We start from the raw sequence: 26,768 nt of genomic DNA, 5'->3' as shown, positions 1-26,768 counted from the left end.
GGAAATCTGCCAAAGGACACTGTACACCATTGAGGCAATAGTATAGAGCCTTCGATGCTGAGCCTTTTCTTAATAAATGCAATAAATATTTGCAGATTTACACTATCAGCCAATCACTGTGGGCATAGTAAGTAAACTTGTTGACATCATCCTTAGCAACTAGGTCAACCCCACCCTTTCTCTTAGCTTAAGATTTCTCCCCATACCTTAGTAAAAGTTGGTCCCAGCAGCTTTGTGAATAGGTTTAAGAGGAAACTCTTACCTAAGAACTTTTACTGCTATTTAGGAGAACTTAGTGGTAGGATAAAATGTTTTGTGAATACGGCCCCTGATCTTTACCAAACAAATTCAGGGAAAATATTACCTCACCGTAGGCCTTTATATTTTACGATTCCGATATTTTAAGGGTTCCGATTCTGGTCATTCAATTAGCCTATATCAATCAAATTTTAATTATAAATTAAAAATAATATAAATTGTTTGTAAATTTAATTTAAAATGTATATTGACCAATTTCAGCTATTAAAATCTGTTTGTATTGGTAGGCTCCTGAACAATATGAGCAACTGTGATAGATAATGCGGATATTTAGGGAATGTCCCATAGGCAATTCATACTTTTTTTTTTTTTCTTTTTTTTTTTTTTTTTACTTTTTTCCATACTTTTACCATTCATAACATTTCCAACCATCATTTTTTTTTTATTAAAAAAAAAAAAAACTTGTTTCACAATATTTTTATAGTAAAATGTTGCTATTGCCTTTTAAATATAATTTACAGATAACTAGTTAACAGGCATTATTTACATTCATTTTCTGTGTAAAATTTAAAATTTTACAGTCCAATTTCCACTCAAAAAAAAATACTATTATTACCTAAATTAATTAATATCCATAATGGTATGTTATAATTTATTAATTTAATTCTCGTATTTTAATCTTTGACTTCTTTAAAGTTGCCTGCATATTTTCTTGACTCTGTTGTTGCTTTTGTCTAGAAATGTAATACATATTTGAAAATTACCCTGATATGAGCCCTAGTTCTTGGTACAAATGTAGAACACATTCTTTATCCCTAAACCTAATGACTATACCACAAATCAGAAAGAAATTGTAGGTTGATAACACCTCAAGACTAAAACTAACCCAAAACCTAAAAAACTAGATTGGTTGATAAAAAAACGATGATGATCCTATATGATCGTTACCCATGTTAAATCATCAAATGAAAGAAGAGGGGGGATGGTGCTTGTTGCTGTGCTTAGTGTAAAACTCCTAGAGACGGGTGTGCATATGAGAGACAGAGAGAGAGAGAGAGAGAGAGAGACAGAGAGAGAGAGAGAGTCACTCCACAATGTGTGATTCAGCACTGATTAATATTTAAGCAGCAGAGTAGGCTGGGGGCTCAACAGACACACAGGAAAGAAAAATACAAATGAAAGTTTAATTCTGCTTTTAAAGATGGTACAGAGATTAATGGTGCTCATGTATTAAAGATTCAGGGAGTGTTCTGCATATATGTATGGAGCATGGAGTGCTTAATGACTTGTGGAGGGGATTGTGAAATGATTATACCCCTAACAGGACACAGATGCTACAGGAGGAGACACAGCAGAGAAGGTACATCACAAACATAGATGCCAAAAAAATCTAAATAGAACTACTAGCTGAGAAAAAGTCATGCTTATTCTAAAATACAATATTATTATTAAAATAGATTATCTCATCTTCCCTGATATTAAAAACACCTGACAAAAAAAATATATATATATGATCGTAAAGATATGTTACAATAAAAATAAATGAAACATTTTATATATAGGCCTATATTAGACTACCGTTTAAAGGTCTGAAGTCAGTAAGTCTTTGAAAGTTTCTGAGACTGAGTCAGTAAAACCAGTTATATTGTGAAATATTATTACAATTTAAAATAACTGTGTTCTATTTGAATATACCCCAGCCTAGTTCACAGCATTGTTTACACTTCCACAAGAAACGTGATTCACACTAGTTTTACTTTTATTGCCCTGCGGGTATTTCTTCTAACTCGGCCTAACATTAAGTGTTTGCCAGCAGAGGGCAGTGTGACTCACTGGAGTTTGACCCTATGGCTGGATTTGCTCACTTGGCTTTGTTTCATTCTGATATTCTCTGATCTGCGTCCTTCACTGCTGCATAAGATCCATCAGCAGACATATTCAAACACTGAAAGCCCTAATAGATGCTCTGAGAGGAAATGTTACCGCTGCTGCTAATAAACTGTTCACAAACAAATTATACTACCTCGTGGAAATCTTTTGACAAGTCCGGACAATGTTTGAAAAATATATCTGTCAGCGTAATAGGTCACTTTCTTAAAAGCAGTCAGTTGGAAATGTATATTGGCCTGAAGAGAGATGTGGCTAACAGAGACAAGAGGCCACATCTGTTTTTTCTTTCCTGAAAGATCTGCTGCACACGCCAGCAACCGCCATGTGTGTAAAACTATACTTGAGGGAACAAGCATACCTTTCCAATAAAGCTTCAAACGGAGCTGTACTTTTGCCGAATGGCAGCAAAAGCTTTACTTGAGCACTTTGTAAGCTGAGAGAGAGAAAACACAAATATACAAACACTTTCTCACACACCACAGGAGTTTCGCTTCAGGTAAGGTTTTACTCCTCACTTAGTCTTGCTGTTATTTTTAAGTTTGTAATTATACATATCTGGGTCATTCCTGTTATACAGTGCCTTTTTAACTTTAATAGGCCTGTAAGAAAAATAAATATGTTTGTTTTGTTTTTATTTGGAAATATTTGTATAAAGACAGGCTCAGGCATTTTATTAATTATAACTTTCTATTGAATTATTTTCAGGGTGGAATTAAATAATAGTAATAATAAAAGATAATTAATTGATATAATTACATGAAAATAGTAGGACTGATCCACCTGGTTTTGTATATAAAGATCAGTGAAATCATCTGTTATAGTATTCATAACTGCAGGCACTGCATTTTATCAACCCCTCAACACACTTTCAACACTCTCAACTTAAAAAAAAAAACATCTTGCACTAGTTTTTAAGACCCGAACATTTCTAAGGTCCATGTAACCACAGAAAATTTGGGGCCCTTTCTCCTTGTAAGAGTAAATGTCTCAGACACAGGACATGGCTGAATTTGAAATGTCTCTGCAGCTGAAGTCAGGCCTCCTCTGATGCAGTTTGTGAAGGTCATCAAGTCCCATATGAAGCCCTGCCGTAAACTTTAAATGCCTGCTGGCACAAAAGTGCTGGAAAGCCTGCAGATACGGATTCCATGACCAGCCAGTATGCTGGAATTAATATCCTAGGGTTTATCTCACTTTAGCCCTTTAAAAGCTGAGACCTTCACAAAGATGCTTTTAAAAACACGTGAAGTCATTGAGACTAATTGGCGAATTAAACACACATGAAAGTGCGCTGCATGAGCTAAAGGCAGTGGGTTAAAGCGATCGCGGATCGACAGATGTGCTATCAAATTACTGAATCATACTCAAACACACCCACATGCCAAGACTCAGATGATGCAGACAAATATCATAATATTTGGGACACTCTCCAGTGGATTAGCACCAATTTATAACAACAGAGGTCATTTTACTTACTCACTGAAATATTTTTTGGTGGAGTAAACATGCAGTGCACCCTGTGACTTCTTCACCCCAATAACATTAGAAATCAGCATCTGTTTGACTTCTATTTAGCATAATGTAAGGATTCAGTACATCTTATTATGTTCCATTAATTATCTGATCATTGGTGAAAAGTGTACCTGAATCTGTGAACCTGATTCTTACCAAAGGCCTCCAGTGAGTCACTGAGCATCTTTGCTGATGTTTTGCGCCCCCTTTTGAGTTCTTGCGGTACTGCATGAGCACATCAGGCCAAGGAGGTTTATAATACCTGGAGAAAGCTACACATGTGTGTTGGAGCAGGTTTGGAACTAAACTCTGCAAGGCTGTGACCCTCCAGAAATTGAGTTTTGCACCCCTGCACTATAATGTAAATGAAATTTGTGATTTTATAGTATGTAACTTATAAAACCTGCCTCCCTCCTTGAGGTGACACCAAAGGAACAAATAAGTTCTGAATTATCTCCTTTCAAATTGGCATTTTACCTTTTATACATATATAGAGGTTGAAGGCATCAAGGTATATCTGAATCCATACAGTTGTGCTCAAAATTATTCATACCCTTTGTATATATGACCAAAGAAGGCTGTGAAAATAAATCTGCATTGTTAATCCTTTTGATCTTTTATTTAAAAAATTTACAAAAATCCAACCATTCATTGGAGAATAATACACATTGCTCACAATTAATCATACCCTTTTATTCAATACTTTTTGCAACCTCCTTTTGCCAAGATAACAGCTCTGAGTCTTTTTCTATAATGCCTGATGAGTTTGGATAACACCTGACAGAGATCAAAGATCATTCCTTCATACAGAATCTTTCCAGATCCTTCAGATTCCCAGCTCCATGTTGATGCTTCTTCTCTTCAGTTCACTCCACTCATTTTCTTTAGGTTTCAGGTCAAGGGACTGGGATGGCCATTGCAGAAGTTTCATTTTGTACTTTAGGGACCCATTTTTGTGTTGATTTTGTTGTTTGTTTTGGATCATTGTCCTGATGGAAGATTCAACCACGACCGTCAGGCTGTCAGGTTTTGATTTTTTATCTTTTGCTGTTTGATAGAATCCATGATACCATGTATCTGAACAAAATGTCCTGGATCTCCAGCAGAAAAATAGGCCCACAACATTAAAGATCCAGCAGTATATTTCACTGTACACATGGGGTACTTTTTATCCCTGTGTGCACCAAACCCACCATGATCAAACACAGAGTGAACCAGCTAATTAAAGGTGCAGTAAACCATTTCTGAAAAACTGTTGAAAGTGGATCGGACCAAGCACCACAACAAATACACTCATGATAAGGGAGGAGAGAAAGTGAGCAAGAGGGAGATTTGAAGGATGACTGTTGAAAAAGAGATGGCTGATAGACATTAGAAAAGATAAAAGGTCAGAGGAATATCACTAGGAAAAGGAGGTTATAATCAGGCCAGAACTTTAGGACCAGCGTTAATATTAGACAAGCTTTCCAGCTCTGGAGAGACCCAAGTGGGAAGGCCTGAAAAGGGATGCCGAGGTTGTGTTGTTTCTGCTCCATACGTGAGAATATTGGTTTAGACTAGAGTGTGTGACTAACAACAAACTATTGCTTGTATGTACTTATGAACTGTATGTTCATTATTTGTCATCTTCACTTTATTTTTCACAAAGCTTTTTTTTTTTTTTTGCTTTGCTTCTGCAATCATAAAGAGACATCTATTCTTGCATTGTGTGTTCGTGCATTTTTGGGGCATAGCAATGAAGAGAGGGGTGTGTTTGTTTGGGTTGATTTCAAGTATCAACAGTGTTCAACAATGATTCTCAGAAATCGCTTACTGCACCTTTAAGATCTTCAGTATTTGATAATTACAGACCAGTGTGTTGGATCAGGGTTAGATCTGAACTCTGTAAGTAGGTAGATCTCCAGGAAGAAGACTGGGCACCCCTGAGCTAGACAGACATGTTTTACTGTTGCGCATGTTTTACTGTTTTGTGCATAAAAGAGCATTCTAAGGCCCTGTCCAAAATGGCACACTTCATATGCACTTTCGGTCTTGTGGACTTACAATGGGTGCCACGTGCACATGTCCATTATGTTCACGAGACTGTAGGGTGTCCCATTTGTCATTTTAGGTTTCCGAAGTGTGCTCGCGAGTGCCCCCTTTGCGGCCACTTTTGCTGAGCTCCACAACAAACTTCTTCCAGACAGTCACAAAAGTGCAGACTCGTAGGAAGACCGAGAGTGTTTAGGGTGCCATTTGGTACATGGTATAAAAATATAATTTCCACATTTAAAAAAAAAAAAAGTGTGTCTCTAGAATGACAAACAAATTAATGTCTTAATATGTTTGTAGAACAAAGGTTCATAGACCAAGCAGTCTAAATTTGAAAACGGAAAGAGGGTTTGGAAAAGAAAAAGTCCATGTTTCCCTTTGCTGCCACTTATTGATAAACCACTGCAGCATTAAAAAGAGATTCAAATTGTTTATCATCATCATCATCATAATTTTTTTTCATATGAAAGTAAAAGTTTATGAATGTAAAATGAACATTTAGTTTGAAAACATTTTCAGAGTAATACTGATGTTGTTTTGTCGTTTTTGTTAGAAAAAGAACATGTAGGTTTTGTCAGCGGATAGACAAGGAACACAGAGGTAAGTGATATAATCAACAGCAGGTTTATTGAACAGAGAAAACAACACAGCAGTGATAGCAGTCCAGGTAAGCAGGCTGGGAGAGGGAATGTCTTGATATGGCTTATCTGTGGGTGATGCAGTCTTTGTGTTTCTTTCTCAGGAGATCTAGAGTGGCTGAGGAGCATGGAAATGACGGAGAGCAGGAGCTGAGGAGAACTAGGACCGGCCAGCAGGATCAACAGGTAAGTGTAGTGCAGGTAAGTCGATCCGGGAACACAACAAGGTAAAGGTTGAAACCAGACAGTGAGTGAGCGGTTGGAGTGCAGTATATATGGAGCTGGCTGCTGATTGTTGACAGGTGAATGGCATTAGTAATCTGGTGATTGGGATCTGGTGACGGTGGTGAGGGGTGACGGTGGTGACTGTGTTGACTCCCTGACAGGTACCCCATCCTCCAGGGGCGGCTCCTGACGCCCTACTATGGCGACGGGGCCGGCCACGGCCTCTTGGGTGCAGGACGGTCAGGGTGGTTGTTGGTGAAATTCAGTCAGGAGAGTAGGGTCCAACACATCATCTCTGTTGACCCAGGATCTTTCCTCTGACCCGTATCCTTCCCAGTCTACGAGATACTCTAGACGGCTGCCCCGTCGCCGAGAATTCAAGATCTCCTGCACTCTGTGGATTTAAGGCTCTTCAATGACTTCGGGAGGAGGTGGTACTGGCGGCTTGTCGGGTTCTGTGGAGGAGGGAGACACAGATTTAAGGAGGGAAACGTGGAAGGAGGGTTGAATGTGGTACCTTGCAGGGAGTTGGAAGACGGTAGGTGAATTCATTAATCTGCCTCTCGATGGTAAAGGGACCAATATAGCAGGGACTCAGCTTGAAAAAAGCAGTCCATACTCGGGAGATGTATTGTGGCCCATGATCGGAGACAATCTCTTTGGGTATTCCAAAGGTACGAAACAGCTGATGGAAGAGGGCTTCCGCTTTTTCGAGGGTGGTGGGCAATACACGGAGAGGGATCAACTTGCATGCTTTGGAGAAATGATCCAATGCTACGAGAATGCAGGTGTAGCCATCAGAATTTGGTAGATCAGTGACAAAGTCAACTCCAACGTGGGACCAGGGACGACGTGGGATGGGTAGTGGTACAAGTTTTCCTGAGGGTAGCTGATGTGGAGTTTTCATAAATTTAGTCTGTTTTGAGCAGTCATGAGTTGTAAATTTCAAATGAATTAATTAAATCCATTGAAGTCAAATAAAATTTCTCATGAATACTGATAAAAAAATATATATTTTCTTGCATCACACAGGTTTTTGCTGTAGTTTTTTAATACATTTAAATTTCAAAGCATTTCTCATTTTTTAATTAATAAAAAATATTAAGTTATTACTATTTTGTAAGCTTACACTCCACTGGGTCCAAACTTGGTCCAAAAATATACACACTCATTTACAAACAAAAGATAATAAAATAAAATAAAAAGATAAAAAACAAATTATCAAATATAAGGCTAATGTAAGCAAATCTGCAATCTAATGTATTGTGCATTGGGTGGTATAGTCCCACTACTGGGATCCCACTACTAAGTGTGCTGGGATGGTCAGTTGAGCTACAAGATCACATCTCAAAGAGGCATTCTATTTTGTCTTCATATCCTTCCGAGTTTGTTGGGGCTAATTATGAAATCACAGCTAGAAAAAAATAAATAACTTTATATTTGACAGATTTATTTAAGACTAAAATCATTTTCCAAAATTAGTTTTCTACATCTGACCTTTGACCTTTATTTAGGGTGCCGTCATTTATAACTGATTTTGTCCTGTTAGGGTATAATTATTTTTGGCAAATTGTCTGAAACTTCACTCACATTCAAATGCATTTTCACTATCTGAAAAGTAGTGAAAAGGTCTTAGTGTTTCAAAAAAACATTAAAAAGCTTTATTAACATTCCATTTCAGGGCTGGAAATGAACTTTTTTACTTGGTAGCACTGGTGCTCCCAACTTCAAAAAATTAGGAGCACCAGCAAAAATGTAGGAGCACCATATTAAGTCTTTAAGTCTGCTTTTTGGGGAAAAAAAATAAAAATAAAAAATATATATATATATATATATATATATATATATATATATGTAAATATGCTATACTTTATTCTGAAGCAATAGTCTCATCAGTTTTCTATCAGCTTTGACATACTTAAATCTGCATATTTGTGATATTACCAATCAAATTAATACATTTACACTGAAAAATTACAACTGCATTAAATAATGTTTTTTGTTTGTTTGTTTGTTTTTTTTGTTTTGTTTTTTTAAATGAATATACAAATAAGAAATGTTGGAAAGAATGATACTTTTAAACATGAAACTAAACCGCCAGTAGGTGGCAGCAGGTGACTTAATGAGTGAGTCATTGGGCCCTATAATACACCCGGCGCAATGCGACGCAAGGCGCAGCGCAAGTGTGTTTGCTAGTTTGCGTCCGGCGCCGTTCGCGTTTTCCCGTTCAGTGCCACGTCCTTAAATTAGTAAATGCATTTGCGCCAGTTAGTGCGCCCATGGGCGTGCTGGTCTAAAAAAGAGGTGTGCTCAGGCGCATTGCCGGCGCATTGCTATTTTAAGGAGCTGAAAATAGACTGCGCCATAGACCAACTCAAACCTGGTCTAAAGTCTAAAGTCAATGGCGCAATATTTTTTTGTTAGAGCGCGTTGGTAGAAACTGCGCCTCTGGGCGCATCCACAGTGCACGTTGACTTTGCTTATTACACACAAGGATGCGCATCACACAAACATGCCAAATATTAAAAACAAAAGGATTACAGTGTAAAAGAAGCGCATCTCGCTCTTAAAGGGAATGGGAGATGACACTCTGATTGGTTTATTGAACGTTACGTCCATTACTCATAAAAAGAATAGGGACAACCCATTTCAAAAATGCGCCCTGGCGCACGGACCGTTTTTCCGTCGTTTAAATAGCAAAAGTGGATTTGGACACGCCCTGAGTGCACCTGCGCCGTGCGCTTTACACTTTGCGTTTAGATCGTTAAAATAGGGCCCATTGAGTTATTCAAACGATTCATTCAAATGGCTGATTCAATCAAGAATGAGGCAGTTGTTTATGAATGAGTCATTGAATCTTTGACTCAACCGATTCGTTCAAAACACTGATTCATTCATTAGCTAATAAAAACACAGTTGAGTGTCGCTGTGAGATGCGCTATGGTTTTGTTGTGATCTTTGTTTGGAACTAACCCCTTCAAAATATCCATTTGTCCCAGACAAGTGTTAATGTCGAAGCCTTCTGTAATAGTGTCCTTTCCATCTTCTCTCTTTAGCTCTTTACATTTTTCGCGCTAGTTAGCTCCAAGTCACGTGACAACCTAGTGCAATGAAAGGGAGTGATTGATAACTAATATTAAATAAACTAAAATCTGCTTTAAACTTTAAGAACAGAAAGATTAAGTTTAATTGGTTATGTGATAGAACGGTGGGCCGGTCACTGTATCAGCTCACAGCAGGCACATGCTGTGCAGTAATTAGCAAACATTTTGTAGAGGAATGAAATCAGGTCGCACCTCAACAATTATTTGCGCTGGCACACATGCTCCCAAAATGGTCGCAATTTCGAGCCTTGCATTTTATCTTGTGCTACTATATTTCATTTAGAATTCACATGTGAAAATGTCAAAAACTCGACACAAATTCAGGTGCAACTTCGCTGCTTGGAAAACAGTGAAACCATGTCTTAGTTCTTAAAAAAAGCATTAAAAATCTTTAACATTGTTTCCATTCTCGGAATTCCAAATCAATGATTGGAGCACAAGAGAAAATCAACAAGACTCTTCTTTTTCAGTGTACCCCATACTTTGCAGACATATCTCAATTTTTACCTGTTTAGTCATTATTTTTGGAGCATCCCTACTTGTCAGTGTAGTTAGGCCAATAGGTAATCGTATCTGACCCTTGGTTGTAGTAGCATGGATTACATCTTCCAAACTGGCATAGGATAATGTACCCCAATGCCTGACTTCCACAACAATCCAAGACTTATATTCTTCATCTCTGCCATCACCCTCACTGCTTATCCTCCTTGATCCTCAACTTCTTCCTTTTTTACTACAACCTTATTTTCTGATGCACTGCCATCACTATCATCAATACTTTCTGGAAAAGGTACAGCTTTTTTTCCTCTCGGTCTTCTATAAAACTTATTAACATCAACCTAAAACACAGGCAAAAAAGACTATTATATTACTCTGCTTGCCAGAGTGCCAATATTGAAAAATAGTGCCAGCTACATAGAAAATATGTATCCCCTAAAAGGAATTTCACCATTTATGCATGAAGCACAGATTATTATTATTAGTTGTTTACAAAATGTGCATTAAAAATGACCAAAAACATGAAATGACCAAAAACCAAAAACATATTTGGATATACGATGATATTTTTAAAAAAAAAAACTGAATTTTCTAGTCTAAAATGAACTCACTATGGTGCCGTGACAGCATGTGACCTAACATGCTAATGTCTTCTTCACTTCCTTGTTGCCAAAATTGTCAAGCACATTGCAAATAGATTTTAATTTTATTCGCTGAACATTAATATTGTATTTTAAATGCAATTTTCCTTTGCAACATTTATAAATGACGATGTCTCATAGTTAAAAGACTATTAAAGGCGCTCCAAGCGATTCTGAGTGGAGTAACTTCCTGATGACGTTCGAAGTGTTGTCAAACAAAACAGAGGCTAGCTAGACCCTCCCTCCTACTCCTCCTTGTCCTCCCCTCCGTGCTTCCTGAAACAGTCATGAACGCGCATTTAAAATGTAAGTAGCTTTTGTATTGACGCTGCTTGTCGGTTATTGGCTGGAGCATGTTTATTATGTTAAGTGGTCCAGGCTGCACCAGTTTGTTTTTATTGCAGTTTTCGGAGCTTGTGGCGACTACAGAGACCGCGTTTTTTTACAGTGTGTTCAGGGGACAGGCAGCTAGCGCATAGTGAGGAGATGTTTGCGGTATGTGACAAAAAAAAAATTGGGCCTAAAAACGCGTCAAATCGCTTAGAGCGCCTTTAACTACAACTCTTCTTTTTGATTATACAAATGTGTCATTAAATGTATACAAATTTATGAAACTGATCTGAGATCAGGTAAAAACCATATAGACACTGTTTCATAGGTTTACAGAGATCATCGCCCCCTAGTGGCGAACCATTGAAATTTCGAAACAGTTATGACGTAACACAGCCGCGTTTACTAAAATCACATGACTTTTTGATACACAGTTTTATACGCGCTCCAAATCACTCGTTCAAAACAAATGATTCTCAATGGTTTAGAAGCTTTACGAAGTGCATTTCAAAAACGTCCATCACTACTTTCAAGGTAGCCTGGTAAGACCGGTTTCCAGGAGAATGCAAGTCCGTTTCTGTATTCTTACAGAAATGAGAAACAGCAAATTATTTGAAAGTGTCAGACAGGAAAATAAAATAAAAAAGTGACACCTCATCTTTAAGAAACTCACAGTAGCCCATTTTTCTGTTCTGCTAAAGTTAAGCAGCAGAATGGCAAACCAAGAGTTAATTTGGCACATTCCCGTGCAGCAGAGATTCAAGGAAAAGATGAGTCAGTCCTCCACATACACATCATGAACAGACAAATCTAATTACCGGCTGATTCTAGCGGCTTGAACAGATTACATTAGCCCTCCTCATATGATCATGAGAGGAGAGTGAGCGTGGGCCGGCCAGCACTGGCCCCACTATTAGATTAAGCAGCACTGTGTGGTGGTACAGGCACTCTGTCACCATCAACCAGGAGAAGAGCTACTGGCGAATCATTTGAAGGTCACCAGAAAGCCTTAAGCCATCACAGCTGGGGTCACAAAGGGTCAGAGCAGTTATTTTTAACTTTCTGTTATTGACTGGAAGATCAGAAACGATGGTTATGCTTATAGAGGATGTTTCATGTGAGCTTTGGTGTCTAAAGAAGGTCTGTGCTGTAGAATTATAAGAAATAGGAAGATGTGTTGACGATGATGATGGACATATACTAGAAAAATTTGTCTTAAATGGCATACTAAAACACTGCCAAACACAGCATTACAGTCACATGTGTGTCCTAATGGACCAAAGTGTGAGATTGAGGATTTGGAACAAATGGAAAAACCACTATGAATCTGACACACATGGCCGGCAAAAGAAAAAAAAAAAAATGGAACTGTATAAGTGCTTTTTAGGAGCTGACATTCACCTACAAGACCTCTGCTGGGATCTTTTAGATGTTTTAAAATGGCTAACCAATATACTGTATTGTTAATAATCAAAGCAACATGATTAGGGAGGGAAATTAACTACATATTCAGGATTTATTGGTTTACCACTAATATTGGGGATGTCTATTTTGGCTATGGCCCAGCCCAGTCAACTTTTAGTATTTGTTTGCAGTGGAACTGGATTAAATAGTTTGAATGCTCCGAGATTGGCTCCAATCCCAATCTGACTTCTGACTTGTGGTGCCGCCTGAATCATAATCATACAGTGTTCATTTGTTGGCTAGAGGAGAACTGACCCCCCGACTAAGCCTGGTTTCTCCCAAGGTTTTTTTCTCCATTCTGTCACCTGATGATGTTTGGTTTCCTTGCCACTGTTGCCTCCGGCTTGCTTAGTTGGGGACACTTAATATTCAACAGCATTATTGATTTGACTGCACTGGCACTATTGTATGAGAACTGAACTGACGTCATTTTCTCCAGAGCTGCTGTACAGATAAATGAACTAAATTAATAACTAATGATTTTTACTATGAAAATGAATTAATATTGAACTTAAGCTGGACAATGACACTATGTTTGACAATATTTACTCAACTCCACAATCTTTGCCTCAAGAGAACATCTGGTAAGGCAAATCTTATATGCAATAATTTATATAAGCCTATGGACCAAAACACACAAGCAGTGACAATTAACAAATATCATTAAGTAAAAAGATGAGCTATTAACATTGCCACACAACAGATAATGAACAACAATAGCATAAATAAAGTATGCAAACAAACAGCAAAACAATAAGTCTGGAAAAGAAACCACATTATTTACTCATTCAGTAATCAGAGATTTAACTTGCGTGCAATAATTGCTAAAATTAAACAAAAATTAAATAGAAAGATTTAAACTAAAACTAGAAATCAATTTAAATATTGAAATAATTTTATAGTAAAATAAAAGTAAAACAACATTTGGGGGAATATTGTCAGTCTAATGTGCTTTTATGTAGATTCAAAGTACTTTCTTAGTATATGTGACATTAAAAAAAACCTTGTATGTTGGATAAAATATATATATATATATATATATATATATATATATATATATATATATATATATATATATATATATATATATATATATAGTGCAGTTTGCTTGCATAAACAAAAATAACCAAAAAAAAACAAACAAACAAAAATTAAGCAAAGGTGTTTTCTAAAATCCTCGCAAAAACAGCGCGTGATCCAGGATTCATCATTCTACGCTGCAGGCCAAGCTGACCAGGCTTTTATCCAGCAAAATGGGACCATTAATGTAAATGGAGACCCATCAGGGTCTGTAACAGAAACCCAGAAGAGAACTGCATCTTTCTGTGCTATCTGAGCAATAATGGCATGAGATACAAATGTAGCATAATGGAAATAGCCGCTCCGCTCCAGGAGAGATCCATTTGGGGCGGTCTATAAGAGATGTACCGCTGAGTTCTGACTGGCATAATCATACCATCAATAGAGCACTTGATAATGCACATGTACAGACACAAATTAAGTCTATCAGTGGACTAAAGACCGCTGACTCTGTTATTCAGCCCAGCGCTTCAAGTTTTAATCTGTGCCTTGGACACATACAAAATATTTCAGTTGTAAATGTGCACATGGCAACGAAGCTTGTCAGAACCATCACAAATTATCAAACAAATGGCATTTATTTATTTATCTTATTTATTTATCTATCTATCTATCTATCTATCTATCTATCTATCTTAGGGGAAAAAATTCCAAGCAAAAAAGGATATTTGAAAGTAAATAGAATCGCTTTTGATTTCATGTTGCCGCCACTGACAAAACATGTGGGTCATAAAACTTCAAAATAACAGGGAATATAGTCTTCTATGGCAGCATTATTCTTAGACTTTTTAGAAAGAGCAATAAAAAGAGGCAGAGACTAAAAGTAGCATAAAATTCAATAAGAGTCAAATCTTGGAGAAAACTGAACCTTCAGTAATGTGCAGAAGAATGAAACTGCCCTGACCTAGTGCTTCACGACAACACGACAAAACAACACATGCCCAGTAAAGTGGAGGAGATGAACCACTAAGAACTAAAGGAAAAAAAGAAGAAAAAAAAATAGTAATGATCAATACGGTGGAGTATTTATTTATTTGGTGCACCTTTTTTATATAGTGCTTTATACAATACAGATTGTTTTAAAGCAGCTTTACAGTGATAAACAGGAAAATGATTCAATGAGGCCAGTTCAGTGTTAATTCAGTTCTGTTCAATAACTGTGAAAATTCATAAATTATTAAATGACTTCAATTCAGCTATAAAGCAGCTCTGCAGAAAACAGTCATCATCCAGCTCAGTTCAATTCTCATTCAATAATGTCAGTGCAGTAAAATTAATAATATTGCAAAATATTAAAGTGCACCTATTATGAAAAAACTTACTTTTACATGATGTTTGAACATAAATGCGTGTCGGCAGTGTGTGCACACAACCACGCTATAATGATAAAAATCCACCCACTCCTCTTTTTTAATCCCCATAAATCATAAGCAGCGTCTCAAAACAATCTCTTCGCAGATTCTGGGCAAAGTGACATCACATCCATGACTGTTGAGGGACTCTGCCGTATTAGCGTAGACCCAACCCTGAGCGAGTTGCACATTGTCCACCATTTTCTCCAGGCCGGAGCAGCTGTAGCATACCTCAGAAAGGCGTACGGTCTGTATATACAGTACTGTGCAAAAGTCTTAGGCACGTCAGTATTTCCCCAGTATTTACCTCAGAGGAAGAGCGCGGCTTTCAACTTCATTTCAAGGATCAACTTGATCAAGCCGATGATTGGGTACGTTTTTTTTATTCTTAAGTTCTTTATTCTTATCGCCATATAGTGTGTGTATATTAAATCACAAAAATAATATTTAAATATGAATACTGCTGAATACTAATGTTCTGTGTGTTTCTGTGTGAATGTTTAGGCCTACTACATTCGTTTACTACACAGTAATAACATATTAGCTTTTCCCAAACTATATTGCTATACTGAGATGAGTGAAATCGACTGAAATACGTAATAAATACTGAAATAAAATGTGTTAGCAACGTATTAAACTGCACATTAACAATTATATTTTAAAGTATATTAAAATATAAAGCGTTATTTTAAATTATATGTAAAATTTCAATATTGCTGTTTTTTTTCTGTATTTTTGATCAAATAAATGCAGGCTTGTTGAGCATGAGACTTCTTTCAAAAACATTAAAAGTGGTAATATGTCCAATCTTTTGACCGGTACTGTTACGGTCAGAAGGGTCAGAGACCACAGGAATGCTAGTAGGTGGTATTTATTCGACAAACAGCAGTACAGACAGTGAAGCAGGTAAATGTTAAGCAGATATAGTCTTTGATGAGTGATAATGGGAAGACTGATACTGTCCTTTGCTCAGGAGGATAAGGGAGACACACTGGAGTGGAGACGGTTAGTATAATCAAGGCTTTGGAGTAGGACATAAGGAGTCCTTCGTTGAACGAGTGGATGGCTGCGGTGTGAGTGATTACTGAGTGGTGGAGTGAGTGCAGGTGAGGGCCAGGGAGGATTATGGGAGATGGAGTCCAGAACTGACGGGAACTGTGATAGGTACTGTATATAACTTTAAATATAATGGACCTATACAAAATTTTCTTTACATGATGTGCAATAATACATGCATGCATGAGATCACAAAAATCATGTTTTCTGTTAAGAGTGGACATTATATTAATGTTAATACAATAGTTGATAAGATCCTGTTATCAGGATGCTCGCCGATCTTTTTTTTTTTTTATCTCACAGATTTGAGAATCATAGTGATCAGATATTAACCCACCCCTATCAGACTGTATGAATATAATGGTCAGATCACTGACTGGAAGCAGGAATGTTTTTGTGTGTGTGTGTGTGTGTGTGTGTGTGTGTGTGTGTGTGTGTGTGTGTGTGTGTGTGTGTGTGTGTGTGTGTGTTGTTTGTTTGTTTGTTTTTTGTCTCCAGTGCATAGAAACACCAAACACCTTGGAATGCCAGGTAAGTGATGTTCACTTATATCTTTGAACAGTATTTATTTCCAGGTATAATTGTACTCAAAATGTACCTTTGACTCTCATTTATATTGTCAACTATATTCTAAATAAACTACAAAATAAAATACTTTGTCCTCACATTATTTAATACTCCTTCACAGGCCTGACTGAAAGGCTCATTATGCAGGTCATTGTCTCCTCACGTTTGAATCACAGCATTTATTCAGGATTACTCACGCTTCCCCACATACTGTCTTACAAAATTTAAATCAATATATTGTTTTATGTGAATGAGTAGGTAGGATGATTTTCACATCAATTTGAAGCACTCTAAAGCACTCTGAAAAACTCTAGTCTACAACCTCCAATACCCAGAAGTCACATATTCAGTATGTGTTTTGTGGCCTTATTTCAGTGACTTAATTTGTTTGTTTTTTTCAATATCCACACATAAACATTATTCTTTCAAAAATACAAACATGTTGCTCACATGTTATGGTAGCCTAGTCTGTGCTGACACTTTTGTCACTCATATGTTTATAAGAAACTGAAAAAAGCACTAATGTCAGGGCATGTCAAAACTTCTCCAGGGCCCCAAAATACCCTCAGACTAGGGTTAATTATTGGTTTTACAAAATCAATTGTAGGACTTTTTCCTGACACTAAATGCACATGCTCACTTAAATCAATGTTTTTGCAAGATTTAAGCTAAAGAATCTATTTTCACAATACTGTTCAAAAGTTTGGGCTAAGATTTGTTTATTTATTTATTATTGTTTAAAAGAAAAAAAAAAATCCCAGTTTCCACAAAAATATTATGTAGCACAACTGTTTTTAACACTGATAATGAAAAGAAATATTACTTGTGCTCTAAATCAGCACATTAGAATGATGTCTGTACTGGAGTAATGGCTGCTGAAAATTCAGTTTTGCTATCACAGGAATAATTTACATGTTAACATATTAAAAAAAATTACTAAAATATATTAGAAACTACTTATTTTAAATTGTAATTTAACTGACTATAGTTATGACTTTGATATGAATGTTATTATCTCAAGAACAACAAGTAAACAAATGTGCTTTTTATTCTGTGGTAAATAAAATAAATCTTCCATTATTATAGTTATTACTTGTTGTGGCTTATTTCATTAAACATAATTCATCATTTATTTAGCCCTGCTTTTTATTAAAACAATTGTCCACAGCTTGTCTGCTACTGCTGTGGCAATCCAAATGTAATGTTATTTGTCATGCCAATAAAGTCTAGTGAATTGAAACTGAAACCCAGAGAAAGGAACAAAGAGAAAGAGAGAGAAGAAAGAGAGTGAGGGAGAGAGCTGACCATGTTTTATTCATTGTAGCACCAAGTGAAATTTGGACTCCAGGTGCACCTATTTTAGTCGTCTCTAGACACCTCACTTCCCAGGGCTCTGAGTGTTTCCATTTGTTCAGCTTGAGCAGTTCAGTTCATCAAGGCTTACACTCGTTTTCCCCCTCGCGATTTCAAGATTCGCCTTTCACTGCCTGCAATAAATAGTTTTATACTTGGAAGTTGTAAACTTGCTCGAGTGTTTTTTGGCAGCTATCTACAGTGTGGTCAGCCCTCATAGTTTAAACTACCCTCTGAAGAAGGCCATATAATTTATCAACATTTCAGACTATAATTTATGAATTTAAACCACCATTTTAAGCTGAACGGCCATTTATATTAAGCAAGCCTGTGAAATGTTTTCATTTTTAGTAGATTTCACAGTTCTTTATTACAGTAAAGCAAATCTTATAGCCTTACGGCTCAGAATAACAAAGAAGAAAATGAATTAAATCCATTTAAAGTTCCTTTGTTGTAATTAACATTATAATTAGCCTTTTAACATCTCTGACAGAGACCAGATCTGTCTCCCCACAGACCAGTCGTTGCGGGCCTCCAATTAGTATATGCAGTAGTATTGGAACAATAAGACATCATTCTGTCATAGATCAGTATGTGGCTATTTGGTGACTCATTTAATAAGCACTTTGTTAATTATGCTAATAGTCTAGAAATGCCCAGCAGGAATAATTGATAGATAAATGTTTAGTACAACCAGTTAATGGCATAATAGAGGACCCAACCGATTATACACATCAGTGTGTTTGAGCTGGGCAGGTGTAAAGGCAGCCAAACACTTGCAGATCTGCTTCCGAACCTTTGATGTGTGGAGTTTAATTAATCTAATAGCCGTATCAAAGTCTTAAGAAACACATGGATTCTGTTGTTCAAGAAACCCAAAGGTCAATTATATCAGCTCATGCATCTCAATGTGATGTTGATGGTTTTTATTAGTAGGCTATAAAAATCGGACTGTGATCTTCATGAGGTATCCTGCTTGAATCTAGGGATTTGGTCACATGCTGTTCCGCCTGGTGCTCTGATGTCTGTGTGCCGTCTGTTCTTTTGCCCTCACCCATTTGATAATGACTCACAAACATGCCTATAACCAAAAACCAAGATGTAGTCATGTTTTTCAGTGGGAGAGAACTTGAAAACAGGAATATATGTTTCCTTGATTGATGTAGTAAGAAAGAGTTTATTTACTGAGGACAAACAAAGAAACATAATAGATATCTTTCAAAAACATTTAAAAAATCTTATTGTCACTTATTCCAGTCATTTCAGTAGCCTTATAAAAGTTTTTAGCCTATATTTTCATCACAGTCACACAAAAGTTTTGAGAAAAAAAAACATAACTAGTCATTCATTTTGAATAATTATGTCTCTTTATTCCCTAGTGTGTATAATACATGCTTTTTTTTTTTTTTTTTTTAACTAATTAGACATGGCCTATTTTTCTAAATGTCAAAACAATGAACAGAGTCATTATGGTAGTTTTAAAAATATTATCTAAAACAATACAATTATATATTTTAAAGACTTGTGTACAAACATGTGATTCCAGTAGCCTAATAAAAGCTGTTTAATTTTACATGGAGCAGGTCACCTCATGGAGATCGCCAAGTTGGATCACATGACCAGCTGAATAAAAAATATAAATAAATAAACCCCTTGTCAGTAAACCCCCTGTTATTTTATACTACTCCTGAAATATATTATTTTGGATGGTGGGTTCTGTTTATTCCAAGGTTTAAATAATAAAGAATACATATATTAAATGTGGTCTCAGACTTTTGGACCCACTGTGTACAGAAAGTGTGAATAAATGAATAAAAGTGGAATTTTTGGTGGAAGGGAAGCGGTCCTGGGCTGTTTTTACCTAACCAGGACAAAAAGAAGAAAAAGCTTCAAGGGTAATGACATCACCAGTTTGGTAGTGCAGACGTTGAAGTGCCAGTGGGGAGGGGTTTAAAACAGAGCTCGATTACTCCCAGACGCATAGCTGACCAAAGACCACCTGATTAGAAACAGCAACCCGCTGGCATGCACTATAGAAGCTAATCAGAGAAGTTTAAGGAACCTAAAAGGGAACACACAGCCGCATATGTAGGTCAGGACCAGTGAGCCCCTCTGTGTGAGCTGTACAACATCAGTGTAGCTGAGATTATGAGTAGCTGAGTCCTGTAGGCCTGAACATCAGAAAGAGAATGTGACCTCATGTTTTAAAATACTAATCCTGTGTCACTGATCACTGGGAGGCTTCTGAATATGAGTCATAATATGCCCTATTATAATAATAATAATACTAAAGGGGGTAAAAACTATACTTGTCATAATTGAATTAAAATGGCCCACACCCACAGGACACTATTCTGGGACTGTATTACAGAAACAACCTAACTCAGAATCCTATCCCATCTGTTTAGTAACCATTGTAATTTCACTGTTTCTGCAAATTTCTGTGATACATCTGTACGCTCTAAAAAAATGCTGAGTTGAAAACAACCCAAGTTGTGTTGAAAATGGACAAACCCAGCAGTTGGGTTAAATGTTTGCCTAACGTGCTGGGCAGTTTTATTTAACCCAAATGTTGTTTAAAAATGACTATATGGCTGGTTTAAAATGAACACAAAATAGGTTGGAAATTAAAAATCAGACACATAATTACTAGAGGCAACAATAATAATCAAAAGGTGAAAATTTATGTTAAATGTTCCTTTATTAAACATTATTCATTTCCAACATATTTCGGGTTGATTTTAAGCAAGCAATACAGTAATTTTTAAACAATAGTTTAGTTAAATAAAACTACCCAGCAGGTTGGGCAACAATTTAACCCAACCGCTGGGTTAAAACAACCCAGTCGTTGGGTTGGTCCATTTTCAACCCAACTTTGTTTACTTTTAGCCCAGCATTTTTTTAGGGTGTAGCATCTGGACCAATCAGACACACAAATTATTCATTATATTTAATGAATAATCCAGCAAACTCACTCTCCCAACAAAGGTCTGTGAACCATCCCAACAAACATCAAACAAATTCAGCTAACACCAGGCCTCTGGTTACAGGACACATGAAGAATGATGAGACTTTTTGACCGAAAGGAATTTAGAGAGTTTTGGCTCACTCAATTCTCATTGAAAAGGACAAATAAACCATTTTAATTGAATATATTATATATATAACATATATATATATATATATATATTATATATATATTCTATATGTATAACCACTTGTATGGTACCACTTGTAAATTTTAGGGCATCCTATGACCTCAGTCATACAACAAAAAGGCGTCATGCCTCCGACAAAAAGGCTTCAGTCATTGGACAAACCAGCATCGCACTTCAAATTGAAAGGCTTCAGGTCTCAGAAAAAAAAAAAAAAAAGTGTCAGGTCTTGAACAATTAGGCATCAGACGAAAACAGCCTCAGAATAAAAGACATCAGGCTAAAAGGCATCATGTTTTTTTGTATAACTTTCTATTGGCTTTTATCCCATCATAATGCCATCCTTCATTTGTCTTTTTCTTTCTCCCTTTCTCCCCCTTTTTATATTCAACTAACTATTCTCAAATTGATGTAAGTGTGTGTTAATCATGTAGAATCTATCTATTGATGGTATTTTAATGTATTCAAGTAGGCTATTTATGCAATCCCTTGACAATGTTCTTTATGTAATTTTTATTCGAGCATTAAAAATGAATAAAAAAAGCCGGGTGGTGGCAAAGGTAAGCTATAGGCTACCCGATATTTTATTCTTACAGCTTTAATCAAATATTATACTAGTTAGGTTCGATACAGAAAAGAACATGGCGATTTTCACATTGGTCTGCAAAAAACAATTAATTGAATTAAAATGTAATCGACTCTTTGACAATAGGTGACACTGGAACAGCAGAAATAAAGCCATTTCCCTGGTAACCTCTGTATACAAAGCAGCTGTGCTTATAACAACGCATTCTAATAGCTCGAAAGATTTTTTACTTCCCTTATGAAAATTAACCATGGTTTTACTACAAATAAAACAAAAAACATGGTTATTGTAGCTAACCATGGTAACCACAAATTAACCGTGGTTTTCTAGACTATAGTTTATGGTATTTGTAGTAAAACTATTGTTATACAAATAGTATCAATCCAACAAAATAAAATAATAAAACCATATACTATAATATACTATATACCATTTACTATAATAAAACCATGGTAAATTTTCTGAAGTGTTCACGTTAGTTTGCAATGCAAGCTAGCTGCAAAGTGTTATATGCGTAAACGTTTTATACATGCAAATAAAACTAGCGAATACTACAAATGTACAAAATGGGATATGTTTTATAAAACTTAGCGTACCATTTAACAGTTAGAAAACCACGTGCATGTGACGTCACATGGGCAGGGCAATTAGCTTCCTTCTAATGCTGCGGTCACACCGAACGCGTCTGGGGCGTCAAATTTGCGTCAGACGCGTCTAGTTGGACGCTTGAACATTTTGAAGTCAGACTCTTCAGACGCGTGTCAAATTCGCTCTATTCGTGCGTCTAAACAAAGTGTGTTCAGATGCGAATTCGCGTCATGGGAGGGGCTTCCATCTCTTTCTGCACAGATCCTCTGAATAAACACATCATCTTGTCAGTTGGAAAACAGTAGCGGCAATTTAACTCAGTTATGCCGGCCGGCTTTTGCTAGCTAGCAGGTGGGCTAGTATCAACGGCTGAAATCATGCAAAGTGTTTTACAACTAACCAGATTGTCCGATTTCTTCACTTATCCTCTTCCAGGCAAGGTCCTTTTTATTCCTGTCTCGATAAAAATATGATGACACATCATAGAGCTCAGGGTGGCCACACACAGCGACTATTATCTTTGTTCTGGTCTCCACCGCTGATCACGTCATAAACACGTTACTACCAAAGCAAAGTCCCTGATTGGTTAACACGCCGCAAATTTTCGCCAAAGTTCAGATTTTTCAACTTGGGCATCTAGGGCGTCAGACGCTCAATTCGCATGTCAGGCGTGTGAACGCTCAATTCGCGCCGCACCATTCGTGCGTCAACGGCCGATTCGCGCTGCACTAGACGCTTGATTCGCGCCGCAGGACGCATGTCTTATGATTTTCTTATCAAATGGATATAGATATTCCTTTTCTATGTATTAAAGTCCGCGTGAACCGGAAGTTGCAAACGACTTTCCTCCAGTGTTGTGACGTATTTCCAGGTGAAACGGAATATTGAATAGAGGGCAGAGTTTTACTTTAGCGCTCCTCCTCTCCATCTCTTGCTCATAGCAGACTAACCGTTGGAGGGGAGTGGTTTAAGCGTTTTCAACCCAAGCCGTCAAACTGATGTCATTAAAGAAGGGGCACCGTTGCAGAGGGGAGGAGCATTTTCAGATTTTGATGAAATATTACGAAGCCAAACAATTTTTTTGTGTGGATTGACTTGCACGGATGAATTGTTCACCACAAAACTAGCAATTTGAGCTAACAAAATAAATAAGGTCAATTTTGATTTCATGTGTACTTTAATTTAAATTCTTTTGGATTAATGTTTCAGAATTGCATACTATGGTTAACTAAGATCACATGGGTAGCATGTTTGGTATCTACGGACTTCAACTTTTGTTTCCTATTTTGTTAATTTACATTATATTTTTCTAACTCTGTGACACATTAGTATTATAAGAATCCTGAAGGTTCTTCTCTTGAACACCCAATGAAATTACATATGCAAATGCCCTGCTAGAAGGACAAAGGATTGTAAACTTCCCTCCAAAATCTTAAGTGACCATTGGCTCACCACTGGCCCTAAACAGAGGTTTAGTATAAGCAGTAAAATCCTCTTAACAAGGTGCTTTGAAAATAATTAGCTGATGGTTTCTTTTCATGGTAAAACAGGTCCATCCCCTGTTTCCGTTTTTGGTTTCATTGTCACTTTCCATTTTACTCATATATGTGTGATTGTGTGAATGAATTTGTTTAGATTAGTTGTGTTCATGATTTAGTTAATAAAACTTGCAACAAGGTCTATTTAATGATTCCTGGTCTTGTTACATGCTCTACACGTGGTGCAGGCTAAGAAAGAATTAATATTTCTGTGGCCATGGAAAATACCTTTTTCTTATGGCGTTATTTTACTGTCAATTGTCGAGAGCACATTATTGTGACGCGAGAGCATATCAATGTAATGCGCGAGCGCAAATCTGTCCGCTCGCGCGCGGATTTCCTCTGCTCTCGCGCAAATCTGTCCGCTCGCGCACGGATTTCCTTTGCTCTCGCGCAAATCTGGACGCGCGCGCTCAAATATACAGTGCTCTCTTATGAACTGCCTCTCCTCTCGCTCAGATATTGCGTGTGCACGCTCAAACTGTTTCCTGCGTGCTCAAACGTGTCCTGCGCGCTCAAACTGCACATGTGCGCTCACGAATCTCTCCGTGCTCTTGCAGAAATTAATTTGCTTTTGGATTAAACGCTGTCAAAAGTTATAAACCAATCAGAAGAGACAACTGATCCATGAAAATGCTACATGGAATCTTATTGGCTGAGAGTGAACTGTGCCTGGAATTCTTTCGACAAAGATATGTATTTTATTTATTCACAATTTAATAATATTTATCAAATGTAACCTAGTCTAACTGCATCACATTACAGGTCAAACCCCTATTTATCTAAACAAACAAACAAAAAATGTTTCTTAAAGTTATTGTGGTCATACGTTTTGTGTTGAAATTTAAAAAAAAAAAAAAAAGGTAACATTTTACAATAAGGTTTTTATTTGTTAACATTAGTTAATGTATTATCTAACATGAACTAACAATGTGCAATACATTACTGTAATTATTAATCTTTGTTAACGTTAAAAATACAGCTGTTTGTTGGTTGTTCACTTCACAGTGCATTTAATAATGTTAACAAATACAACATTTGATTTTAATAACGTATTAGTAAATGTTGAAATTAACATTAACAAATATTAATAAATGCTGAAGAAGAGCAATTCATTATTAGTTAATGTTAACTAATGCAGTTAAATAATGTTAACGCAACCTTATTGTAAAGTATTACCAACAAACATCTTCTGATTTAAGACCGAACAAGATCAGGGTCAAATCGTCATTCCCTTAATACTTAATGTGGAGATCACATACCACCATAGTCAATTTCTTTTGAGGTCTGGAATTAATGATTCTGATACATCAAATACATTTTAACAGTCACTGGTCACCACCTACTGGCAGAACAGTGTAACAACATTAGTTTCAACATTCATTTAGCTACTTATTTTAATTGCTGAAATCAGTGTATATTCAGACTATAAATTGTTATTGCAATACTTGCATTATTATTTAATGTTTGCAACACAGATGTAGCAATAGTATGTTGTTGAAAACACTTTGTGAAGCTGTTTAAAACATATAGCTTACATGACCACTGCTTTCAGCAGCAATGCAAAAGCAGGTTTAAATATTCTGGTATGATTGTAATTTCAAAAGGTTTAATAGACATAACCGAATCGTTGTCATTTAGGAATAAGATCGCGTTCTTTTGCTTAATCGTGCATACACAAGAGCTTAGGTATTTTTGTATGTCATGTTTTATACCAGACCTCAAAAGAAATTGACTATGGTGGTATGTGATCTCCACATTAAGTATTAAGGGAATGACGATTTGACCCTGATCTTGTTCGGTCTTAAATCAGAAGATGTTTGTTGGTAATACTTTACAATAAGGTTGCGTTAACATTATTTAACTGCATTAGTTAACATTAACTAATAATGAATTGCTCTTCTTCAGCATTTATTAATATTTGTTAATGTTAATTTCAACATTTACTAATACGTTATTAAAATCAAATGTTGTAATTGTTAGCATTATTAAATGCACTGTGAAGTAAACAACCAACAAACAGCTGTATTTTTAACGTTAACAAAGATTAATAATTACAGTAATGTATTGCACATTGTTAGTTCATGTTAGATAATACATTAACTAATGTTAACAAATAAAAACCTTATTGTAAAATGTTACCTATTTAAAAAAAAAAAAAAAAATTCAACACAAAACGTATGACCACAATAACTTTAAGAAACATTTTTTGTTTGTTTGTTTAGATAAATAGGGGTTTGACCTGTAATGTGATGCAGTTAGACTAGGTTACATTTGATAAATATTATTAAATTGTGAATAAATAAAATACATATCTTTGTCGAAAGAATTCCAGGCGCAGTTCACTCTCAGCCAATAAGATTCCACGTAGCATTTTCATGGATCAGTCGTCTCTTCTGATTGGTTTATAACTTTTGACAGCGTTTAATCCAAAAGCAAACTAATTTCTGCAAGAGCACGGAGAGATTCGTGAGCGCACATGTGCAGTTTGAGCGCGCAGGACACGTTTGAGCACGCAGGAAACAGTTTGAGCGTGCACACGCAATATCTGAGCGAGAGGAGAGGCAGTTCATAAGAGAGCACTGTATATTTGAGCGCGCGCGTCCAGATTTGCGCGAGAGCAAAGGAAATCCGCGCGCGAGCGGACAGATTTGCGCGAGAGCAGAGGAAATCCGCGCGCGAGCGGACAGATTTGCGCTCGCGCATTACATTGATATGCTCTCGACAATTGACAGTAAAATAACGCCATATTTTCTTAGAATTATTGAATAATCAAAAGCATTCGCTGGACGAACTAAATAAATTGATTGTAATATTAATTTAGCTTCATCAAGTTAATCAGATTAACTGATCTAAATATTCATAATGAATCATAACAAGTTATGATTAATAGACTTTAATT

At 36.5% G+C, this 26,768-nt stretch overlaps 1 protein-coding gene across 1 annotated transcript in view; it reads right to left on the bottom strand.

Moving 5' to 3' along the window:
- Nucleotides 1–26,768, bottom strand: part of magi1b (membrane associated guanylate kinase, WW and PDZ domain containing 1b) — a 1,153,738-nt gene that overhangs the window by 243,586 nt on the left and 883,384 nt on the right.

Source organism: Megalobrama amblycephala, linkage group LG21 (genome assembly GCF_018812025.1).
Source record: "Megalobrama amblycephala isolate DHTTF-2021 linkage group LG21, ASM1881202v1, whole genome shotgun sequence".
NCBI classification, from domain to species: domain Eukaryota; kingdom Metazoa; phylum Chordata; class Actinopteri; order Cypriniformes; family Xenocyprididae; genus Megalobrama; species Megalobrama amblycephala.
Note: the sequence above shows the minus strand (reverse complement) of the source record. Positions and strands in the feature narration are given on the sequence as shown.